Source organism: Gopherus evgoodei, unplaced genomic scaffold (genome assembly GCF_007399415.2).
Source record: "Gopherus evgoodei ecotype Sinaloan lineage unplaced genomic scaffold, rGopEvg1_v1.p scaffold_44_arrow_ctg1, whole genome shotgun sequence".
Classification (NCBI taxonomy): domain Eukaryota; kingdom Metazoa; phylum Chordata; order Testudines; family Testudinidae; genus Gopherus; species Gopherus evgoodei.
Window position 1 is genome coordinate 1351582 of NW_022060065.1, and position 26059 is coordinate 1377640.

Genomic DNA, 26059 nt, shown 5'->3' on the forward strand with positions numbered 1-26059 from the left:
AGTAAGGTTAAAAAAAAATCAGACACACGTGTGTCATGGTATAATCCCCCACTCTGAACTTTAGCGTCCAAGAGATGAGGTACCAGCATGAATTCCTCTAAGCTCAATTACCAGCTCAGTACTTGTAGCGCTGCCACCAACCAGGAATTCCAGTGCCTGGTACACTCTGGTCCCCCCAAAACCTTGCCCGGGGACCCCCAAGACCCAGTCCTCTGGATCTTAACACAAGGAAAGTAAACCCTTTCCCTCACCGTTGCCTCTCCCAGGCTTCGCCTCCCTGGGTTAACCCTGGAAGATCACTGTGATTCAAACTCCTTGAATCTCAAAACAGAGAGGAAAATCCACCTTCCCCTCCTCCTTCTCTCTCCCCCTCCCAGACTCTCTCTGAGAGAGAAAGTAATCCTAACACAGAGAGAAAATTAACCTCTCTCCCCCTCTTCCCTCCTTTCTCCCCACCAGTTCCCTGGTGAATCCAGACCCAGTCCCCTGGGGTCTCACCAAAATAAAAAAACAATCAGGTTCTTAAAGAAGAAAAGGTTTTAATTAAGGAGGGAAAAACAATAAAAATTATCTTTGTAAATTTAAGATGGAATATGTTACAGGGTCTTTCAGCTATAGACACTGGGAATACCCTCCCAGCCTAAGTATACAAGTACAAATTAAAATCCTTTCAGCAAAATACAAATTTGAACTCCTCCCAGCCAAATACACATTTGCAAATAAAGAAAACAAACATAAGCCTAACTCGCCTTATCTACCTAGTGCTCACTATTCTGGACATATAAGAGACTGTATCAAAGAGATTGGAGAGAAACCTGGTTGCACGTCTTGTCCCTCTGAGCCCTCAGAGTGAACAGCAACCAAACACTAACAGCACACACATAGACTTCCCTCCCTCAAGATTTGAAAGTATCCTGCCCCCTGACTGGTCCTCTGGTCAGGTGACAGCCAGGCTCACTGTTCTTGTTAACCCTTTACAGGCAAAAGAGACATGAAGTACTTCTGTTCTATTAACCCTTAACTATCTGTTTATGATAGTGCGTGATTTTTTTTCTTTTGGTAGCCCATAGTATTTTTTTTCAATTTCAGCTTATATTTTGGTAGGAAATTCCAAGCCACTCCTGATACAAGCCTTGAGAAATACAAAACTGTCTACAAACTAACGTTTTATGTAACTATACAAGATCTAATGTGATTTAAAGAGTCCTCCTTTCACTTTTCTTTCTTTCCCCCCCACCCTTCCTTTCTGTCATAGTTTCTGCCACCAAAACCTTTGCTACAATCACTTGCAGCCAAATATCTCTTATGGACTTATGCCAGAGGGGTTCCAGGATTTCTCAAGTGTTCTAGGGAACGTGCCCAATTCACTCACCACTGTCCTTTGCACAAGTTAGTGAGTGTTGATAGTCCTGCAGTTCAATATTTACACATACTGCATGTACAGAATAGACAGCAACTGTGTAAGCTTCCTCTCACATTGCTTCTGTCAGCATGTTTTAATCCTGTAATAGAGAGTCCACTACAAGGTGTCAGAGCAGGAGTATGCAACCTATGGCACACGTGAGCTGATTTTCAGTGGCACTCACACTGCCCAGGTCCCAGCCATCAGTCTGGGGGGCTCTGCATTTTAATTTAATTTTAAAATGAAGCTTCTTAAACATTTTAAAAACCTTATTTACTTTACATACACGAGTTTAGTTATATATTATAGACTTATAGAAAGAAACCTTCCAAAAACGTCAAAATGAATTACTGGCACGCGAAACCTTAAATTAGAGTGAATAAATGAAGACTAGGCACACCACGTCTGAAAGGTTGCCGATCCCTGTGTTAGAGATACACTCAGGGCACATCTACTTTGTGATAAAAATTAATGCTGCAACTGGCCTGGGTCAGCTGACTCAGACTCATGGAGCTTGGGCTACAGGGCTATAAAACTGCAGCATAGACACTGGAACTCAGACTTCAGCCCAAACTCTGATACCCCGCAAAGGGGAGGTTCTCAGACCTGGGTTCCAGCCCAAGCCCAAACATCTACACCACAATTTTATAGACCTGAGAGCCCAAGTCAGCTGATCCAGGCTCTGAGACGCTACACTGCAATAAAAAACCCACAGCACCAACATATCCTCTGTCTCTATGTTTTTTTTTTGTTCTGCTGAGGTTACTGGTCAAGGATACAATTAGTACCATTGGTGGTGTATTGACTAGAAAATGAACTAAGACTACCAAATTACTTCATAGAGGCCACAGCAAACCACTTGTACATTATAGTTTACTGCCAATCTCAGCCACATTTGAATTGGTCACAGACTCTCTCCTCCCACTGACAGTCTCTAGGCATCCTTTCCATTTCAATAGAGCAGGCACTTTAAAGGCAACAAGCCCCAAAAAAACATTTAGGATATTTTTGTACATCCCCCTCTGCCTTTTATGGCATACAGCCTAGTGATTGTGAGCTCTAGGAGGCAGGATTTATTTGGACGGCGTCTAGTACAATGGAGCACTAATCCCTGTGTAGGGTTTTTAGATGTTACCACAATAGAAATAATAAAGGACCTGAAAGGTTTTTCAGGCTCATTTTTTTACCTAAAATAATTCAGAAATATTGAGTCTTTTCTACCATACTTTTGCTGGAAACTCCTTGAAACACTACAGACCTTGACTAGGAGCTTTTTCAGCCTTCATTTCAAGGGTATTTTTATTTTATTTTTTTATTTTATTTTTTTTTGTATTCAAACAAAGACAGGCTTGCTCCTAAGGCTTTTTAGGAGTTAAAGAGGTGTTCTTAAGAAAAAAATCTAAATAGTCATAAAACCTCCTTCCCCTCAAATTTTTCAGCTTTGAGTTTCTTTTTTCTTGCTATGTCAATCAATCCTCTAGTCCATCAATTGTCCATCCACTCATTCAGAGAGACAGGAGGAAGACAAATCTTGATATTTCTCATATAAACCAGCAAAATAAAGAAAATCTTTGAAAACCTTATCCTAAAGAAGCTAGAAAGGGTGCACCATTTTCTTCTTCTGCAAGTCATCTTTTAAATTAAGAACTGGCATGTGTATTTGCAAACTTACCCAGACACTAAAATCAGACCTGCTACCATCACTATTTCCCATCTGCACTCTTGTCTGTCACTTCCAATAGAAGTAATCCAGCAGTTTGCCCTAGGAAATCTATCCCTATCCTCCCAAACTGAAGGACCAAGAGACCAGTATGCCAAAGATGTCAGTTATCAGCTGGAAATCAATGCTACACACAAACACATGCATTTCCACGCAACTAACAGTTTTAAAATAGTAGCTAGGGTGGACATTTAGAAAGAAACTGCATCCTACATTTTTTTTCCTTTAGGCTTCCAAATAATTTATCAAATTATTTGTCGTAGGGCATTAATCAAGTGCTCTGTCTTCTGACTAATTTAACCTTATTCATTCAAACCAACTGAGTTGTGAATGTAATCTCACAAACAAGAGTGTGCATTCAACTTTATTGCTGAAGCATTTTGCATCAGTCCAAACTAGAAGGATGTTAATGCTGGTGAGCAAGCCCTCATGTACATTACTATACACTTCAATTAAATGACAAATAAGTCTCTGTGATTAGTTTTTAAATTAATTAAAATTTAGCATCTAAGATACAGATTAAGACAAAAAAAGAAACCGGCTGATTACAACAGGCTGAACACAAATTATAATTTTATTATGAATAGTTTCTTCCACACAGGCTATATCCAAAAACAATGTGCAGTGTTACTGTTAACAGTTAAAAATACATCAACACAATGGTTCTGTAAAAGTGTGATAAACTGTTTTTGCATTGTATTTCTGATGCTTGTATGGTAATGATTTGTAAACTTGTTATGATGTTCGTCCATCGCTGTCGATGAAGACCTCAACAACTCATTCGTTCAATGACAGGGCTCTGTGCGTCCGAAGATGATTGATCAGTCCGATTCGGGTGTGGTACGTCCTGTCACAGGTCGGGCAGACATGTGATGACACTGTCAATGATGTGCAGGCAGCCCTGGACTTGCGTAACTCACACTTTCTTTCAGCCTCAGCAGTACACTTCGCCTCAAAGATATGACTGCCTGTGTGAATGAGGCTGCGCCACGCTGGACGGTTCAGTGCAAGGGTTTCCCATGTGGCGGTGTTGATCTCGAGGGACTTCAGAGAGGTCTTCAGTGTGTCCTTGAACCACTTCTTTTGTCCTCCATGGGAGCGCTTTCCCTGGGTGAGTTCTCCGTAGAAGAGCTGTTTAGGAATGCGCTCGTCTGACATTCTCACGACATGTCCAGCCCATCTGGTCTGGGCACCCATCAGCAGTGTGTGAACTGACGGCAGACTGGCTCTGGTAAGAACTTCAGCATCGGGCACTTTGTCCTGTCATCTGATTTTTAGAAGCTTTCGCAGACAGGAAATGTGGAAGTGATTGAGCCTTCGTGCATGACTCCGATACAGTCCACGTCTCGCAGGCGTACAGCAGAGCTGGAAGCACCGCTGCTCAGTAGACCTTCAGCTTTGTTGATAGACTAATTCCTTGACGTACCCAGACGTTGGAGTGCAATCGGCCAAATGCAGAACTGGCTTTAGCAATTCAGCAGTTTACTTCATCATCGATTGACACTGCTCGGGAAAGGATACTGCCCAGGTACGTAAAGTGGTCCACTGCCTGAAGACTCTGTCCATTTACAGTGATGGATGGTTCTGAGTACGGAGCGTGGGGAGCTGGCTAGTGCATGACCTCAGTCTTCTTGACGTTAATGGTGAGACCGAAGTTGTTGCATGCAGATGAAAACTTGTCCATACTGGCTTGTATTTCTGGCTCTGTACTAGCATTCAGAGCGCAATCATCGGCAAAGAGAAAGTCTCGAAGTACAGTTTCCTTCACCTTGGTGATGGCACGCAGTCACCTCAGATTGAATAGTTTCCCATCAGTTCTGTACTTCAGGCCTACTCCTTCAGTGCAGTGCTGGAAGACATCAGTCAGAGTGGCAGAGAATATCATGCTGAACAAAGTGGGTGCTAAAACACACCCCTGCTTGACACTGTTGGTGACTGGGAAGGCCTCAGATGTTTCACCGTCATCCAGGACACAAGTCATAATATCGTGATGAAACTGACATATCATTCATATGAATCTGTCTGGACAGCCAAATTTCAACATGCTCCTCCACAGGCCCTGGCGACCGACAGAGTCGAACGCTTTCGTGAGGTCCACAAAAGTTATGTAGAGTTCACAATTCTGTTCTTCACATTTCTCTTGTAGCTGATGCGCAGTGAAGATCATGTCAACAGTCCAACGTCCCTTGCGAAAGCCGCACTGTGATTCTGGCAGTAAGCCCTGCTCCAGGTGAGTGATCAATTTGTTCAACAGAACCCGTGCAAGAACTTTCCCCGCTGTAGAGAGCAGCGAGATTCCACGGTGATTGTCACATACCTGGCGATTGCCCTTCCTCTTATAGAGGTGCACGATGGACGCGTCTCTAAATTCCTGTGGAATGAAATCCTGCTTCCAGAAGGACTGAAACAGCTCAGTGAGTTTCCATAGCAGCACGGGCCCACTGACTTTGTACACCTCTGCTGATATGGCATCTGACCCTGGGGCTTTGCCACTTGACAGCTGGTTGATGGCTTTCTTCACTTCGTCCTCTTCTGGTGAAGCATCCATGGAGTCATTGACTGCTACCTGAGGCATCTTGTCAATGGCCTCATCATTGATGACTCAGGGGCAGTTGAGAACTGCTTCAAAATGTTCAGCCCATCTCTGGAGAATCTGCGTCTTCTCTCTAAGAAGCACAGTGCCATCAGAGTTCAGGAGGGGAAAGCTCCCAGAAGACTGTGGACCATATAGTGTGTTGAGGGCTTCATAGAACTGCTTATAGTCGTTCCTGTCTGCATACGCCTGTATTTTATCTGCTTTGGCGCTCAGCCACAAGTCCCTCATTTTGCGCAGTCGGTTCTGTACTGTTCTGCGAGCGTTGATAAAGGTGGTCTTCTTTGCCACTGAGGATGGATCGTCTTGATATGCACGATGCAGGCAGTGCTTCTCAGCAAGTAAGGCCTGGATTTCTGCATCATTTTCGTCAAAACAGTCTTGCCGCCTGAGTGTGGAGGGCCCCAATACCTTCAATGCAGCTGTATGGACAGTGTTGCGGAATCGCTCCCAGTCTTTCTCAGCGTCATCCTCAATACGAAGATCAGCAAGCTCATTCTCTAAGTCTTCCGCTAGATTTCCAGTGTTGCGGCTGTTCTTCAGCTTCGACATGTTGATCCTTTTGAGAGCCTTACAGCCTTGTGTTCATCTCTTTGGCATGATACAGAGCTTCATTTTGGATACTATGAGCCTATAATCCGTCCAACAGTCAGCGCCGCACATAGCTTTTGTAACCCTGACATCTTGTCTGTTTCTTCTCCTGATGATGAAGTAGTCGATCAGATGCCAGTGCTTGGAACGGGGCTGCATCCACAAAGTCCTGTTACGGGTAGGAAGGCGGAAGACCATACTGGTGATCAGAAGGTTATGTGCTGTAAAAGTTTTCAGCAGTAACAGGCCATTGCTGTTACACTTTCCCACTCCATTTTTCCCGATGACTCCTTCCCAGGCTGCGGCATCACATCCGACTCTTGCGTTAAAATCGCCAAGCAGGATCAGCTTGTCTGTGTGGTACACTGATGATAGCAGACCATCTAGTTCTTCGTAGAATTTATCCTTCACATCCTCTGGGTTGGTCATTGTGGGAGCGTATGCGCTAATCAAAGTAGCTTGTTTTCCTTTTTGAAGCAGAAGCTGCATTGTCATGAGTAGGTCGTTCACACCTTTGTGGGAACTGGCAAGTTTCCGAACAAGATGATTCTTGATGGCGAACTTGTTACAACTTCCTACATAAAGAGTTTAAAGGGTTTCATAAAGGGAGAGAGAAACTGAGGAAAAATATACATTCCCAGCTGAAATCTGAAAAGAGATGGAGAGGACTAAAAGGTGAGAAACTAATAGGTGAGAAGCAGGCATGCAAGAACGGTATTCCAGAGTGCAGTAGCTGCAGACAAGAAGGCACTTGCATCACCAATGGCAATAAATCTAATTCAAGTATCTCATCTCTTTAAAAAATATTTTGCAATTCCCACAGCTATCAAAAATTATTGGAGATCTATACATACAGTTACATAGTGGTGATAGGAATATAGATATGAAATCATGCAAGCATGTAGTAAGTTGCTTTGACTCTCTTTGTCCAGTAATTTCACATAGTAGCATTTTTTCTGTCATTCCAAATTCCAAGACAGATTCAATCAGCTACTTAAAAATACAATAGTCACCCTTCCACAAAAATGTTCTCAAGATTGTGAAAATCTGTCCTCCCTGCCCCACCCCCTCCAAAAATGTAATGGCTTGAGGTCAGGACAGGAAATATTCAGTTATGAACCAGTTTCAGGTTTAAGGTGTAATATTTTGTAACCCATCTGGGCTAAAAATGGGAGCCTTTACACCAGTGGTTCTCAAATTAGGGCAGCCAGCATGTCCCTCAACTCGAGCCACTTCCTGCAGCCCCCACTGGCCTGGAGCGGCGAACAGCAGCCAGAGGGAGCCGCAATCAGCCAAACCTCCGGATGCGGCAGGTAAACAAGCCAGCCTGGCCTGCTGGGGGCTTCCCCTGAACAAGCGGCAGCCCTAGTTTGAGAACTACAGCTTTACACCACCATTGAGGGGTCCCAGCCCTTACTTTGAGTCCATAAGGTCCTAGAGTTAACAGACCTCAAATCTGTGTCATTTTAATTTACAGAATAGCTATTTTAGGTCATATAAAGAAGTGTTTTAACTGTATTAGCTTTAATTCTTCTTTCCCTTTGTTCCTTGTACAGACAGATTCCAGTAACTAGGGCATATGTTTTTAAAGGGGATAAGAAATAATCCCAATTTTTTTTTTAAATAACATATTTCTAAAACAATTCTTCTGCAAAATGTGGCATATTCAGAGTACTATCTGCATTAGAAAAATAAATTATCTTATTACATCACACAACAACTGAGCAGCTGGCACCTTTATTTGACTGTTGCTGTAATATAGGTACTAATTTTAATAGAACTTATTTCAGAACTCATCCTTCTCTGCCCTGGTGTAAACATATGTCAATAAAACCATTACACCACAATACAATGTATCTCATTATATATGCACAATTACTATTAGCAGTACAGTAGAACCCTGTTTATCCAAGCCTCCATTATCCGTCTCTCCATATTAACTGACAACCTGAGCCCCGCCCATTCTCCTGATTATTTGAATTTTTTATTATCTCATCTGGTCCCAGTCCCAGTCCCAATTAGATCAGATAAACAGTGTTCCACTGTACTATGATAATACCTAAAAGGCCTCAATCAAAATCAGAGGCCACATTGCGCTAGGCACTGTACAAACATAGGATCCTACCTCCAAACACAATCAAATTTGTACGCTCTGTTCACACACGCTTCTTCAGAGCTTCATCCCACACCCACCCATGTGATGCATTTCTGTCCAATCAACATCTTAACTGAAAACGAGAAGCAAGGTAAATGCAGTGCAGTACTTGGTAGAATAAATCTGAGTATTTTAGATGCTGCCACATTTCATAATATAGAAAGAAAACTGGCTACATCAGCAGGAAAGCTTTGCTCTCACTTATTTGTTTCAAACCACAAGTATATTTAATATTATGCCTTCTAAGCTAAAACATACTGAGTTATGATCTCATCAGATCTCAAACTAAGCAGGGTCAACCCTTGGTAGTATTTACACGGTAGTACTGTAACTGGCATACTTGCCTCTAAAAATCAACATCAGACTAAATGCCCCCAGCATGGTGCCAAGGATGAGACAAAAACACTACGGACTTAATGTACTGCTTATCATTGAAAACCCCATAGCACTTTTTGCAAACATAAGGTTGCAAATAACTGTGTCCTAACACAAATTTCAACTTGGATAATTACAGTTAAACAATGTGGCACCTCATTTGCAGAGTCCCAGAACCTGAGCTTGAACAACTACACTGCAGTTTTATAGCCTTACAGTCTGAGCTCTGGAAGCCCAAGTCAGCTGAAACTAGCTGAAACAGAGGGAGTTTTATTGCAGTGTAGACATACCCTCAATCTCTCTTTGTGCCTCCTATCTTTTAATCTGTCTTGTCTATCTAGATTGCAAGGTCTTTTGGGGCACAGACTGTCCCTTTCTCTATGTTTGTATTGCACTTCTCACAAGAGAGCCAAGAACTTAGTTGGAGCCTCTAGGCACTATTTTAATTCAATCAACCAACCGCAATGAGTTAGAAAGGCTATAAAAAATCCTACAAATATTTGTGGTGTGTAAAAATACTAAGGTAGGAGAGAAATTTAGCATGATAAAGGGGTACTGCTAGGAATAATGGGATGAAGTTTAGAATGGGAATGTAGCACAAACATCAAGGAAAGCTTCCTTACGGCAAAATTTACCAGCCTAAGGGACCTCCTGGAATTGGTGGAATCTCCATTACTTGACACGTCTAAAACTAGACAGACAAAAATAGCAATACCCTTGGCAATAATCTTGTACTGACAGAAGGAAAGATGGCATGACATACTGGGCCTCTTCTATCTCTAGATTCTGTCATTACTATCGGCTAATGAAAAGAAACGAAACCATAAAAACACATTCACAGAACAAGGAAAATCCTCTGGAACCTTTTGAAGGTTACTCCAATCCGGTAACTTTAATCTTACTCATGCTGGGAAGTCTTTAATCCGGTCCTCTCTCATTTATAGCCACTAATCACTATTACTCAAAAACATGAGAAAAGCTCATGTAATGCAAGTTGTAGAACTTTAGAATTACAATTAAAACAATATTTTAAAAAACTGAAAAATGTTCTGTTTGCTATAGTTACAAGCAACAGTTTACTATGTGCACTGGCCAGTACTTTTGGTAAATTTTTCCAAGGTACCTAAGTAATTTAGGACTCCAAGCACTTTTTAAAATTTTAGTCTGTGTGTGAAATCATCTTCCCTATCTTCCCTGGGCTGCCAGTTACCACACTGCACGGAGGGACCTTAGATACAGCAACAAAGGAGAGAGAAAATAAATGTTTATATAGGAAAACATGACTGGAAAACCAGAAGTGACGGAAGAATTCAGAGGCACTGTTTTTTTCTTTTACATTTGGCTACATTTCATTTTGACTGTAGCACTTTAAACAGAGAGGTTAGTTAGGATACATATTTCCAGATATGCTACTGAGTTTAGTATAAATAGTATAAACCAGGGTAATTTCATAAATACGAACAATCTGTACATTTCAGTGAAAAACTATAGAATAGCCATAGTAAGGAACATATGAATTGATATGTTGGCTTAGACACAGGTTCATCTAGGCCAGTTTCCAGTCACTGACTTTGAAGCAAGTGATATTGGCCTGAAGAAATGTATAAGAACCATGCTGCAGGAAGATGTGGGATAATCTGTCTGTCCTTTCTCACATTCCTTAGGACTTTTCCTGGTTTACCGTTAGAGATTGGCCTAAGCTCTGAAGCATGAGGTTTAATATCACTTCCAAAATGTATATTATTGTTAATTACGACAACTCTGGATAACCATATAAAATGTAAAATACTTTTTTTGAAACTTGCTAAATTCTTGGCTTCAACAACTTTCTGTGGCAATGAGTTTCAGAGACTAATTAGGAGTTTTGTGAAAAAATATTTCCTTCTAACAGTTTTGAATGGTCAACTTTCAATTTCATTGAACATGCCCTTGTCTAGTCTAGAAACATTTGGCCAGCAATCAGAAAACTTCATGTTCGTTATGCTACATTTAGGGTTGCAGGAGGGGAGGGAAGATGTGGTTGCATCAATAACATTATGCAGCTTCTCAGTGAGCGCTAGTATATAGCATATTGTAGTTAAGGCAGGGGAGGGCTGATTTTTGTGGAAGGGCACTAGTAGTTTTAAGTTAATGTATGCCTTTAGTTGGGTGATTTCCTGTAATTGTCAAGGCTGAAGTAGATTTAGAGGAGTACTGACTGAGGATGCATTTATAATGCAGGAAGCAAAACTTTCTCAGGCTGAGCTGAAGGTGTCACTTCTCATATTCTGGTTCTAATTAAGCTGTGAAAAACTGAACTAATTCCAAGTTCTGTTTAATATTTCAAAATCATTGAAGGAAAGGTTATAAGAAGAATTCTAACCATGCTGTTTGATTAACATGTGTTGTACACTAAAGGCTGCATCTCTTAAAATGTATTACGTTCTCCTCCATCAAAGCCAGGAGGGCGCATCCACATACACACAGAATAAATACTCATTTTCTATGTGTTTTTTGTTTTTTTTTTTCATTTTCACACCAAGAAAAATACTACTCTACCAGTAAGAGTGCTTCTCTCCTTCATCATTGGTAGCTATCTTTAAGGTCTCATTCTGTTGGGGTGCTTGTAGAATTGCTGGCTGAGGCCAGAATATGCTAGTTTAAATGTTTCTCACATGCCTTTCCTTCCCTCTAGTTGTTCAGTTGTTGCATGTAGACACCTGACACACACTTATTTCAAAATTTCTTCTTGATTTCAACTTTTTTATTACAGTATAAAGATCAAGGGTCCTATTGTATGAAGTGCTGTGTAAAAAGTGTTTAACTACATGCAAAGAACTAATTTCTTTTTTAACAAGTAACATTTCTTTTAAGGACAGGAGAAGGCGAGCTACACTCTTCATCCAGGAGGAATCATTTTTAATCCAGTTGGAGCTTTGAATTCCAGTACAAAATTGAATCGTATGCACAACAAAAACGAGTCCTTCATTCCTCTAGGCATGATATGAGCAAACTCCTTTGCTAAAGCAATTTTACATATGGATACAGGCATTGGATGCTGTCTTCTATCCAGCTTTGAAATTATAAAAATTTAGCAAGTTGCTTTCAAAGCCTCCAATGATTTGCACTCCAAAATCTGCAATATTCACAGTCTTGGCCTCAATTAAAAGCAAAAGAAAAGTAAGCTGCACAGAGACTTCAAAGCAGTGATACAGATTAGAGAAATGTAGGATAACTCCCTTGTGTGATGGTTTAACAAAATACCTAGTCAAATAACGCATTCAACAGAGCACAATCATTCTTACAAAAAGGTTTTACTATGAAATCAAAGTGAAAAGGCAACGTTCTGGATGACCTTTATTTGCCAGTGACTACAAGAGGAACCACAGCATCTACATTGAATCTAATCTTAAACTACACATTACAAGGAAGTCCATTGGAAATATCCCTGTTGCTACTGTGAAGTCTTCAGATACTGCAGGAAGACAATGCATCCTGATGCAAATTTGCAGCACTGAGGGAAAGATGCTGCAAAAGCCAGAGCATTTCCAGCGGCCCCAGTGACCTATTTTTAAAACGGACATTTGTCAAGTTAAAAATAATTTCCAAAAATCTCTCATTCATTTGTTTTTGTACATTACACCCTGCTTGCAAACCTAAAACTGAATTCTATTTTCAGATCAACCTGGTCTGATTCTGGTTTTGCAGTATTTCTGAGGCTCAATTTACATTGAATTTTATGGAAATAGAGAATTTTAACTGAACTTTTTGTTACTTGGTTTTCACCTGCACTAGCATAGGGCATCATCCTACTCAGCCCATCAGAAATCTCTTTGTTCCAGTCAGTGCAATACAGCAGAACTGCTGTTAAGTCATCAGAAATATTATTTAGTATATCTTGTTTGTTATGAAAAAGATAAAGTGCTTTTTCTGATATTTTCCACCAACCACAGACATTTGCTTGGCGTGGTCTGAATCTCCCGCGTCTCCAATTTTCAATGTTCCTTTTACCATAACCCCAGCTAGTAACTTCGGACCTTGTTCTTTCACCCCCTCCGCCCACAGTGCCTCCAAAACAGCACAATTTACCCCAAACATCCACAATATCAAGTCCATCTTTTCACTATGCCTTGGGATTGATCACCAGTCCCCAAAAAGACTTGAACATAAAATTCACACAGCTCTGCAAACCATGGGAATGGGTGAGGGGGTTGGGGAAATTGAAAAAAAGTATAAATAGACCAAAAAAAACACAAAATCAATTACTCTGGTCTCTAATACCTCTATAATATCCCCTCATGCTTAGATGCTGCCAAATACATCCATCCCTCTTCTCATTTGCTAAAAATCACTTTTCCAGTTGAACTTCCATACACACAGCAAAAAATTGCTTTTCAGATAAAATCTAACTATGAGGCCTAAATCAGCCTGACAATGTCCCTTGAAGATAGAAGAACACTCACCAGTAAAGCTGGAAAGAAGACCTGTCTAGAGATGCATTGCTCATCCTGACTCATAGAGGCATGGAAGTGGACATAAAACCCTAGAGCCCCAAATAGGAGGCTAGATGTCTTTTCATCTGTCCATATTAAAACAGCTGCAGAAAAAATATGACACTCTATCCAGAATAGTTACATCTTTTTTCCATGTTTTGAATTAACTGTATGGTATTTATTCATTTTTTCAATTTTGGTATCTCCTTGTGTACCTGCCTTCTTGTCAGCATGTTTTTAAGCATCCTAAAAATGCAATATGTGAACTTCTTCCTTAAAAAAAAACCTTTACTTTTAAATTAAAGATGCCATGTGTTCCTTGCACTTTATTTGAAGAAAACATACATTTTCTCAGGACAGCTATTTTAAAACATCATGTACAAATGAGCAATTTGCAGTACATAAGTTTTTAATTGAAATTGGCATTTGATTCTAGAGGGAACAGCAACCATCTTCCAGTGTTATATCAGAAAACATCCAAAGTGGGTCCCTTATCAATGCCAATGGGACTGACACAGAATACCAGGGTTGGAAGGGACCTCAGGAGGTTATCTAGTCATGGAACATCCAATCTGAAACACCACTGAGTTTACAGTAAATTCAGTGTGAGCTCATGACTTGAGTCCCTCCTTAGTATCAGAAATGCCAGTGTTTGTTAATTGACAAAGAAAGTCCCAGCTTATATAGAGTTACACATTATGCTCAGCATCTGGACTTTTCAAATGCTGAAAGAGCAAAAAGAGTGTAGCTTCATTTTGCACACATCGTGTAGCCATTACATCGTAGGCACATTCATGAAGTTTTATTGTAAAGTTACTGACAAGATTAACACCAAAGTTTAGACGTAAAGGTTTCAAACAAGGTTACAACCATAATCCAGGAAATAACAGAACACACTACTGTTTTTAAAAACAGGAATAATTTCTAAGGCCCATGGAAGACAGGAGGTGCTGGATTAAGAATAAGGAGATGAGGGTTTTATTCTCAGCTGCCTGACTGATTCACCTTGTAATTTAGGACAAATTAACTTGTCTGCTCCTCACTTCTGGCATTCCCAACTGTGAAGACTCTTCATGGGTCTAATCTTCCATTATTTAACCACCTGTTTTGTTTCACATTGCCCCTCTACCTTGCCAGTGATGCTAGCCCTGACTGCTCACTAGTCCACTTCTCCACAGTTCTCTCTGCGTCTTTTTCTATGTTGTCCTATCTCATCATTTTCAAGGAGTAAATAAAATATGTGGATATATAAAAATTGTCAATAGCTCATCTCAATTGCTCTACTCATTTGTCAAAATATCATTTATGAGGCTGTGAACTCCCTGAGTCTTCCTTGTGTTTGTTCAGTCCCTAGCACTGCTTTGGGCTCCAATCCTGACTGAAACTTCTCGACTCTAACACAATGCAAATAAAAAACAACAATTCTGATTATATATCACAATACTATGGTATTAAAGCAAACTATTAAAAGCTACTTTATGTCACATTAAATAAATGAGAGAATAGCACTTACCTGTTGGAAAGGAAAGTCCTGAAATATCTGAAATAATAATGAGAAGATTTATTAGCATAAATAAAGTACTTCAATATTTCAACAGTCAAATTAGCCTAGCCACCTTCCTGCGGCAAAATTATTGCACTGTTCAGTAGAACACGTTATCTAAAACAGCCCTCTAGCTGCCAGACCTGCTGCATGCAAAGAAAAATCACCATTCTTTATTCCCCACAGTTCTCTCATAAGATTATCCTTAAAATAGGTGAGTGAAGAACAAAGATTATACCAACTACTTTATACCAAAGATGTTACACTATTACAGCGCCGGCTTTAGGAAGTGCGGGGCCCAATTCGAACATTTTCGGCGGGGCCCTGGCAGGGATGACTAAAAAAAAAAGTGTAAATAAAAAGCCTTTCATTTCTTCCATGTATTATTTACTTTCCATAACTATATAAATAATACAATTATATATTATGTACATAGCATCATATATGCTGTTAATTGCTTATTAATGATCGCCATTTCACATGTGTGGGTCCCTGCCATTCCCTGCGGGTGTGCACATGTGTGGGTTCCAGCTGCTCCCTGCCCCCCTCATTGAAGCAAGTGTGCAGGGTTACTGCCCTGGGAACTGCACGGCAGCAGTGGACATGGGGCTGGTTGGAGGCAGGGCAGGGACTGACTGGAGGTAGGGTCTAGCTACAGGCAGGGCAAGGAGTGCAGGGCTGGCTGGAGACAGGGCAGGGGGTTTGAGGCTGGGTGTGGGCAGGGTGTGCAGGGCTGGTGCGGGCAGGGCTTTGTGGGGGGCTGGCTGGCTTTGGGCAGGGCCACAGGGGTGTGTGGCAGGGGGTGGCTGGAGACAGGAGAGGGGGTTTGGCAGGGGCTGGCTGCGGGCACGGGGTGCAGAGCTGGATGCGGGCAGGGGGGGCAGGGCTGGTGCAGGCATGGCAGGGGGTGCAGCAGAAGCAGCTGGAGACCCGGCCCTTTAAATAGCCCCCAAGCCTCCCGCTATTCCAGGGCTCTGGGGGTTATTTAAAGGGCCTGGGGCTCCCCTGCTTCTACCCCACCCCGGACCTTTTAAATAGCCGCGGGACCCTGGAGAATACATGGGGGCAGCGGGGCTCCGGCGGCTATTTAAAGGATGAGGTGGCAGAGGCAGCTGGCGCCACGGCCCTTTAAAAAGCCCCCAAGCCTCCCGCTATCCCAGGGCTCTGGGAGTTATTTAAAGGGCCCGGGGCTCCCCTGCTTCTACCCCGCCCCGGACCTTTTAAATAGCCGCGGGAGCCCTGGAGAATACATGGGGGCGGTGGGGCTCCGGCGGCTATTTAAAGGACGAGGTGGCAGAGGCAGCTGGAGCCCTGGCCCTTTAAATAGCCCCAGGACCCCCCGCTATCCCAGGGCTTTGGGGGCTATTTAAAGGGCCCAGAGCTCCAGCCGGGAGAGAGCAGGGCTGTGAGGCAGCTTGCCACGCTCCAGCCGAGGCTCCAGCCGAGGCTGCGGGGCAGCTTGCCGCGCTCCGGCAGGGTCTCCAGCCGGGAGAGCGGGGCGGCTTGCCGAGCTCCGGCCGGGTATCCAACTGGGAGAGCGGGGCTGCGGGGCAGCCGCGCTCCCGGCGGCGCTTTGGTCAGGGGAGCAGGGCTATGGAAGACCCCGGAGCAGACCTCAGCGGGCATAAGTAAAAAAAATTTAAAAGGCGCCTAAGGTGTGGGGCCCGATTCCCAGGAATCAGCTGAACCGGCCTAAAGTCAGCCCTGCACTATTAGGTGATGAGCATAATTATTACAGCAGGGTACTAGTCACAAAATACTCTACTGATGCCATTAGAACCACTGTTTTTACTCACTCATTTTTCTCAACCATTCACCTTATCTGGGATGACATTTTCAGGTTCGATCTTTGAAGAAAAGGGTTTTGTTTGATGGTTTGTTTTTAAAGCTTAGACACAAACTATTCAAAATTTTGTTTTAAATATAATGAACTTAAAGGTCAAATGGGAGTAGAAATAAAATTATATTCAAAGAAAGTGAAGAGACTTGAACCTCAGTCAAATTTAGAAAAAAGGTATATCAATTATTGTTACTATTACTAACAATTGCATGCTGCGTGCTTTACAGACAGCTAAGATCATAAAGCCATTATAGCATGCAAAACTGTATTGCTGTATTTCTGTCCCCAGCCTTTCATAGATCACCTGTACTCTTAATTTGTAAGATTAATCAGAACCCTGATCCTGACTGGAGCCTCAAGGATGAAGAGAGTTTTGAGAGGAGAGACAAGCAGAGAGAAGGGGATGGAACAGGAAAAGTAAGGTTGGGAGAAGCAAGAGATATCAGGAATGAGAGGGGACAGGAGTGATGGCACAAGGGAAGGGGTGATCTGAAGAGAACAGGAGAGACTCATAGACTCATAGGTCAGAAGGGACCAATCTGATCATCTAGTCTGACCTCCTGCACAAGGCAGGCCACAGAACCCCACCCATTCAATTTTATAACAACCCCTATCCCAGGACCGAGTTATTGAAATCCTCAAAATTGGTTTGAAGACCTCAAGCTGCAGAGAAACCACCAGCAAGCGACCCGTGCTCCACGCTGCAGGGGAAGGCAAAAAACCTCCAGGGCCCCTGCCAATCCGCCCTGGAGGAAAATTCCTTCCCGACCCCAAATATGGCAATCAGCTAAACCCTGAGCATGTGGGCAAGAGTCACCAGCTAGCACCCAAGAAGGAATTCTCTGCAGTAACTCAGTTCCCATTCCATCCAACATCTCCCCGCAGACCATTGAGCAGACCTATCTGGTGGTAACCCAAGATCAATTGCCCAAATTAACGATCCTATCATAACATCCCCTCCATATACTTATCAAGCTTTGTCTTAAAGCCAGGAAAGTCTTTTGCCCCCACTACTTCCCTCGGAAGGCTGTTCCAGAACTTCACTCCCCTAATGGTTAGAAACCTTCGTCTAATTTCAAGTCTAAACTTCCTAATATCCAGTTTATACCCATTCGTCCTCGTGCCTACATTAGTACTAAACTTAAATAATTCCTCTCCCTCCCTAACGTTAACTCCCCTGATATATTTATACAGAGCAAGCATATCCCCCCGCAGCCTTCTTTTGGCCAGGCTAAACAAGCCAAGCTCTTTGAGTCTCCTTTCATAAGGCAGTTTTTCCATTCCTCGGATCATCCTTGTAGCCCGTCTCTGAACCTGTTCCAGTTTGAATTCATCCTTCTTGAACAAGGGACACCAGAACTGCACACAGTATTCCAGATGGGGTCTCACCAACGCCTTGTATAACGGTACTAACACCTCCTTATCCTTGCAGGATATACCCTGCCTGATGCATCCCAAAATCGCATTTGCTTTTTTAACAGCCGTATCACACTGGCGACTCATAGTCATCCTGCTATCAACCAGTACCCCAAGGTCCTTCTCCTCCTCCGTCGCTTCCAACTGATGCGCCCCCAACGTATATCCAAAATTCTTATTATTAATTCCTAAATGCATAACCTTGCACTTTTCACTATTGTATTTCATCCTATTTCTATTACTCCAGTTTACAAGGTGGTTCAGATCTTCCTGAATAGTATCCCTGTCCTTCTCCGTGTTAGCAATACCCCCCAGCTTCGTGTCATCCGCAAACTTTATTAGCACATTCCCGCTCTTTGTGCCAAGGTCAGTAATAAAAAGGTTAAATAAGATCGGTCCCAAAACCGATCCTTGAGGGACTCCACTAGTGACCTCCTTCCAGCCTGACAATTCACCTTTCAATACGACCCTCTGGAGTCTCCCCTTTAACCAGTTCCTTATCCAACTTACAACTTTCATATTCATTCCCATCTTTTCCAATTTGACTAACAGTTCCCCGTGCGGAACCGTGTCGAACGCCTTACTGAAATCTAGGTAAATTATATCTACCGCATTTCCTTTATCTAAGTAATCCGTCACCTTCTCAAAGAAGGAGATCAGATTGGTTTGACACGATCTACCTTTACTAAATCCGTGTTGCAATTCGTCCCAATTACCATTGACCTCTATGTCCTTAACTACTTTCTCCCTTAAAATTTTTTCCAAGACCTTGCATGCTACAGACGTCAAGCTAACAGGCCTATAATTACCCGGATCACTTTTATTCCCTTTCTTAAAAATAGGAACGACATTAGCAATCCTCCAGTCATACGGCACAACCCCCGAGTTTACCGATTGCTTAAAAATTCTCGCTAACGGGCTCGCAATTTCACGCGCCAGTTCCTTTAATATCCTCGGATGGAGATTGTCCGGGCCCTCCGACTTCGTCCCATCGAGCTGTTCAAGTACGGCCTCTACCTCAGTTGCGGTAATATCCACTTCCATATCCACATTCCCGTTTATCATCCCTCCATCATCGCAAGGTTCCTCACTAGTCTTATTAAAAACTGAAGCAAAGTACTTGTTTAGATGTTGGGCCATGCCTAGCTTATCCTTAACCTCCATTCCATCCTCAGTGTATAGCGGCCCCACTTCTTCTTTCTTTGTTTTCTTCTTATTTATGTGGCTGTAGAACCTTTTACTATTGGTTTTGATTCCCTTTGCAAGGTCCAGTTCAATGCGGCTTTTAGCCTTCCTCACTTATCCCTACATGTTCTGACCTCACCAAGGTAGCTTTCCTTACTGATCCTGCCTTTCTTCCACTCCCTGTAAGCTTTCTGCTTTTGTCTAATCCCCTCTCTGAGTTGCTTGCTCATCCAGTTTGGCCTACAACTCTTGCCCATGGTTTTTTTCCCCTTTCTCGGGATGCAGGCTTCCGACAGTCTCCGCAGCTGTGACTTAAAGTAATTCCAGGCCTCCTCCGCATTTAAATCCACTAATTCCTCAGTCCAATCCACTTCCCTAACTAATTTCCTTAACTCTTTAAAATTAGCCCTCGAGAAGTCAAAAACCCTAATCCCAGATCTACATTTGTTTATCCTTCCATCTAGTTTGAACTGAATCAGCTCATGATCACTCGAACCAAGGTTGTCCCCTACCACCATTTCTTCTACGAGGTCCTCACTGCTCACCAACACCAAATCTAAAATGGCATCTCCTCTCGTAGGTACTTCAACTACTTGATGAAGAAATCCATCCGCTATCACATCCAGAAAAATCTGACCCCTATTATTCTTGCAAGTACTCGTCCTCCAGTCTATATCCGGGAAGTTGAAGTCCCCCATAATCACACATTTTCCCTTTGTGTTTACTTCATTAAAGACATTAAAGAGGTCTCTATCCATATCCCAATCCGAGCCCGGCGGTCTGTAGCACACTCCAAGCACTATCTCACCAAGTCATTTGCTTACAAGCAACACTGGGCTGAGGTAATATAATATCCCCTCAAACAGGAGAAAACAAAAAACAAGCAGGAAGGAGTTACATAAACTTAAGGAAGGAAAAGTCTCGAGTTGCCTCCGGCAATAGTTTCCACATGGAAGCTCTAGTTGCTTTTTTACCCAGTGTGATTTTCGCCCAGCCAGACTCTGTCTTATCCATTCCATCGCTTCTTATTTCGCTACAGTTAATTTCATCATTGATGTACAAGGCTACTCCACCACCTTTGCTGCTAGTTGGAAAGTAGGTTGGAGGATGAAAGTGCAGTGTGGGGTAGTTATGGAGAAAGAGCAAAAAGAAAGAAAGAGGTAGTGAGTGGGCAGTGGTAGATTAGCAACTCGGCCAACAAGTCCCATGCCCAGGGGCCCCAGCCAGTTGGGCACCCCTGCGCCCCGACCCGCTTGCCCAGTGCTTCTTCTGGGGAGCAGGGCTGGGGCATGGAGGCTTGCCCCACTCCGCCCAGCACTCCTGCCAGGGAGTGAGGTTGGGGCGTGAAGGCTTCCCCCACTCCAAGAAGGAGCACAAGGCGGGAGAGGGATGCTCCCGCACCCTTGCAGGAGTGCTGGGCGGGGAGGGGTGAGATGGGACAAGCCTCCATTACCATACCCCATCTCCCCGGCAAGAGGGTGAGGTACAGACTGCAGGTGGAAGTGTTGGGGAGGGGAGGGGACCCCATTTGCTCTGGCCCATGGCCCCACAAAAGCTTAATCCGCCGCTGGTGGTGGGGACTGAACAGACCTTGACCAAAGAGGAGAGGAAGAGTTAGTTAGCAAGGAAGACGGCAAAGATGAATGAAGTGTGAGCAAATTTATCGTGGATGAAGTCCATGTGAACTTTGGACTTTCTCCAGAGTAGCCAAAACAGGAACAGACTGACAGAGCACCAGAGCAGATAGTCTCATTGGTTTGCTGCATATTAGAAAAATATCTAAGGTTAATCAACATAGCACTAGTAAATATAGTGATATCAATGAGTAATCCCAAAACTGTGTTTAGTTAGGCTTATTATAATCAATGCTGCTGCTGTGGTAAAAGCTGACAAAACTTTAATACTGGAGAAAAACATCTAAAACAAATACAGCTCTCTAAAGCCAACTAACTGCATATTTCAAAATTGAACTTCAGAGTTGTCTTTGAAGACATGTTTATTGCTTTAGTGGCAAAACATGCCAAAACTAAAACAGTCTTTAAATGCAAAATGAGAATAGTTACAGGACCGTTAATACTATTAGGGAAAATCCTGCACATTTTATTCTGGAAAAAGAACAGCAAGTTCTGAGAGGTAACAAAGTACATTTATAAAGATATGCTCACCAAGTCATTTGCTTACAAGCAACACTGGGCTGAGGTAATATAATATCCCCTCAAACAGGAGAAAACAAAAAACAAGCAGGAAGGAGTTACATAAACTTAAGGAAGGAAAAGCCTCGAGTTGCCTCCGGCAATAGTTTCCACATGGAATATAGATCAGTGTATATGGAATCAGGTTTCAGAGTGGTAGTTGTGATAGTCTGTATCAGCAAAAAGAACGAGTTTGTATAGTCTGTATCAGCAAAAAGTACTTGTGGCAACTTGGAGACTAACAAATTTATTTGGGCATAAGTTTTCGTGGGCTAAAGTCCACTTTATCAGATGCATGCAGTGGAAAATACAGTAGGACGATAATATATATATACACACACACAGAGAGAACATGAAAAAATGTGTGTTGCCATACCAATTCTAACGAGACTAATCAATTAAGGCGGGCTATTATCAGCAGAAGAAAAAAAATGTTTGTAGTGATAATCAGGATATATATATCTTCCTAGTGTGGAATGAATCCTTACACTGGTTATAAAAAAAAAAGCAAGTTTTAGTGAAGCTTCAGATTCCTGTTGAGTCATTTAAGTTTAGGAAAACTGTCGCACTGCTTGTCTATTTATTCAGAATACTATATTGTACAGTTTACCCAAATTGTTTTTGCGAGTCATTATCAGAAATAAGTGTATCCTCCATAATTATCCTAGAAATAAGTGTATCCTCCATAATGGCTCAATCCACTTGACTAAAATTACTAATTAAGTTTCAATGCTGAAATTTTATTTCAAAATTTAGCTAAAGGAAATTAATTGTATTATTATATTTCACCTACCATGATGCAAATTCACCACTAAATTGAATTTCTACTTCAACAAAAAAGTACTTAACTTGGAAGAATCTACAGTTACAGTACAGAAACAAGCAACAGTATATTATTCTTCAAATTCAGTAAACTATTCTTGATACAATGGAATAAATGTTTACACCTCAATGTTTTTCTCTTAAAGGAGATTAAGTTTCACCCATCATGTCCAGGAGATACATTTTAAGAAAAAAAGTTGACAAATGTGGAGTCTATATCTGGCAATCATTATAATAAGTACACAGATGCAAAGATAAAATTAAATCCTCAATTTCCCAATGCTGAACTTGGGATTTAGCCACATAATACCCATTAATATTTTAATATATATTGCATGGCTAAAATACATGCACTTTGAAAACAGAGAGTGATGTTTACTTAAGGACTGCACAACTGTTGAAATAATAGAGCTTTTTTTAGCATTCTGGGCCCTAATTCTGTAATGAGCTCCACACAAGCAGATCCTTGCATTCACACAGATCTCAATGACTTAACTCAGATTTGCTCACGTGGAGCCCATTGCAGGATCAGGGCCTTTGAATGTTTACCTACTGAAACAATAATAGCAAGCAGTTAGTTCCATGTCTACGCCCAATTAATTTCACAAATGGATAAACTGAAGACGCACTGCACATATGTGACAATTCCACTTAAGGCTGCAGTTCCCTGTGAGAACACAGTTTTCCAAAACAATTAATTAAATATTTACATGTAATGTATTTCTAAGCTTAATACATACAGGTATTTGATTTACATCAAACAGTACAGGAAAATTAAAGCATACAGCATTAGGTTCAGATTCGGCTACTCAAAATGAAACCAAAAGCACTCAGAAAGCTGCTTGTGCAACATTTTTCAAAGGCTAATGCATCTAGCTCCAGAAAATATGAACCATTGTGGGAATATGGGTTCATGACAGCATCAATGAAACCAGTGGCATAGCCGGGTTTTCAGCGCAAGGGGAACAAAAAACATAAAAAAGGCACCCCCACTCTTGTCTCTCTCTCTGGTCACGCCCCCTTGACTCCCCCTCTGGCCACGCCCCCAGACCGGACCACCACCCCCTGCCCGCTCACATTCCCTCCTGCGCTGCTGCCTGTCCCTGGCTCCTGTCCCAGCGCTAGGCTGTGTCTGCACCGGCCGACAAGCACAGCTTCCACGCCAGCCTGCCAACCCGCGGCTCCTCCGGCTGTGTGGCGGGCAGCACCGGCCGGCAGGTGCCGCTTCCTCACCAGGCTGCCGCCCCGCGGTTCCTCCGGCCATGGAGTCGGCAGCGCCTGCCGGCCTGAGGGAAAGCAGCTGCTTCCACTGAATCCCGCCAGCTACGCTACTGAATGAAACATGAAAACGCTGCATTATGATGTCAAAGAGAAAAAGCATAATCTCTGTTATGCGTTTACAATCTGCTCACCACTGTTGTATCAGTAACACATAGGATCAAAGTTCATTTGTTTCATGCAATTTATTAATTATGGCATTACAGCAGGAACTCCAACGCTTAAAAGTGAAATAATTTTTCTGCCCTGTATCTTATTTTTGATCCCGTGTTAGTATGCCCCACCACACCCCCAAAGTCTCCTTTTGGCTTAAAAAATTGTATTCTTATTCTTAAATCAAATGAGGTGTATTTTTTTAAAAGACCACCTGAAAGAAATCTAACAAAACAAGTGTTTTAAGTTTTGAAGTGCACAGAAGAGTAACCTTCTCAAGGCAGGTGTGTGGTCAGTCACGGAGTTCCAGTTCACTGGTTCATTACACACTTGACAATACTTTGCACACTAGCCAAGCTTCAAAATCCCAATGAGTGAATTTGCTTGTTACTCCCCGCCACCATCCTCTCTCCATTCTGAAAACTGATCATTTCATTCCTACCCTTCGTTTCCTTTTAACCAATTATTGATCCATGAGAGGACTTTCTCTCTTATGCCATGACTGCTTATTTTGCTTAAGAGCCTTTGGTGAGGGACCTTGTCAAGGGCTTTCTGAAAGTCCAAGTACATTGCAGCCACTGGATCACCCTTGTCCACATGTTTGTTGACCCCTCAAAGAATTCTAATAGATTTGTGAGGCATGATTTCCTTTTACAAAAGCCATGTTGATTCTTCCTGAACAAATCATGTTCATATATGTGTCTAATAATTCTGTTCTTTATTATAGTTTCAACCAATTTGCCTGGTACTGAAGTTAGGTTTACTGGCCTGCAATTACCAGGATCACCTCTTGAGCCTTTCTTAGAAATTGGTGTCACATTAGCGATCCTCCAGTCATCTGAAACAGAAGCTGATTTAACTGATAGGTTATGTACCATACTTACTAGTTATGCAATTTCATATCTGAGTTCCTTCAAAACTCTTGGGTGAATACCATCTGGTCCTGGTAACTTATTACTGTTTAATTTATCAATTTGTTCCAAAACCTCCCCCTACTGACACCTCAGTCTGAGACAGTTCCTCAGATTTGTCACCTAAAAAGAATGATTCAGGTGTGGGAATGTGAAGACTGATGCAAAGAATTCATTTAGCTTCTCTGCAAGAGACTTTTTTTTAACATAGTTTCACTCACAATGATGGCTTGGGAAGGAACCTGTCACTCCCTAGCAACATGAAGAGGCTGGAGAGACTTCCTTTTTTTCAGCCCACGTCTGCTTTCTGGGGAGCCAGTGACTAGTTCAGTCCCTGGTAGTGTGGCACTGGGGAGTATGTTCCCAATCCAATCCTTTGCAATGAGGTAACAGTTTACCTCCCTAATCTGTTCCTTGGCCACCTGGAGAAGTGGGTGAAGATAGAGGGGAGACAGTAGCTTATCTCCTCTTCTGCTCAGGTAGGAACTCTAACCCACTGGAGGTCAGGAGCCAGCTACTCCCTTACAAATAATTCCCTTGTAATTCCTTTGTCATTTAATAGACATAGTGGCAGCTGAACTACATTCACAGATTCTAGGACTGAAAGGGACCCCGAGAGGTCATCGAGTCCAGTCCTCTGCCCTCACGGCAGGACCAAATACTGTCTAGACCATCCCTGAGAGACATTTATCTAACCTACTCTTAAATATCTCCAGAGATGGAGATTCCACAACCTCCCTAGGCAATGTATTCCAGTGTTTAACCACTCTGACAGTTAGGAACTCTTTCCTAATGTCCAACCTAAATCTCCCTTGCTGCAGTTTAAGCCCATTGCCTCTTGTTCTATCATTAGAGGCTAAGGTGAACAAGTTTTCTTCCTCCTCCTGATGACACCCTTTTAGATACCTGAAAACTGCTATCATGTCCCCTCTCAGTCTTCTCTTTTCCAAACTAAACAAACCCAATTCTTTCAGCCTTCCTTCCTAGGTCATGTTCTCTAGACCTTTACTCATTCTTGTTGCTCTTCTCTGGACCCTCTCCAGTTTCTCCACATCTTTCTTGAAATGCGGTGCCCAGAACTGGACACAATACTTCAGTTGAGGCCTAACCAGCGCAGAGTAGAGCGGAAGAATGACTTCTCGTGTCTTGCTCACAACACACCTATTAATGCATCCCAGAATCACGTTTGCTTTTTTCGCAACAGCATCACACTGTTTATTCATATTTAGTTTGTGGTCCACTATAACCCCTAGATCCCTTTCTGCCGTACTCCCTCCTAGACAGTCTCCTCCCACTCTGTATGTGTGAAACTGATTGTTTCTTCCTAAGTGGAGCACTTTGCATTTGTCCTTGTTAAACTTCATCCCGTTTACCTCAGACCATTTCTCCAATTTATCCAGATCATTTTGAA

General features: G+C 42.4%; 1 protein-coding gene across 2 annotated transcripts in view; it reads right to left on the reverse strand.

Moving 5' to 3' along the window:
* PTK2 (protein tyrosine kinase 2) overlaps positions 1–26059 on the reverse strand; it is a 430903-nt gene that overhangs the window by 325913 nt on the left and 78931 nt on the right. For both annotated transcript variants that reach the window (XM_030546402.1, XM_030546403.1), the window contains one exon: positions 14822–14848. The gene's annotated coding sequence lies outside the window, so the exon portion shown is untranslated. The remainder of the gene's footprint in view (positions 1–14821; positions 14849–26059) is intronic.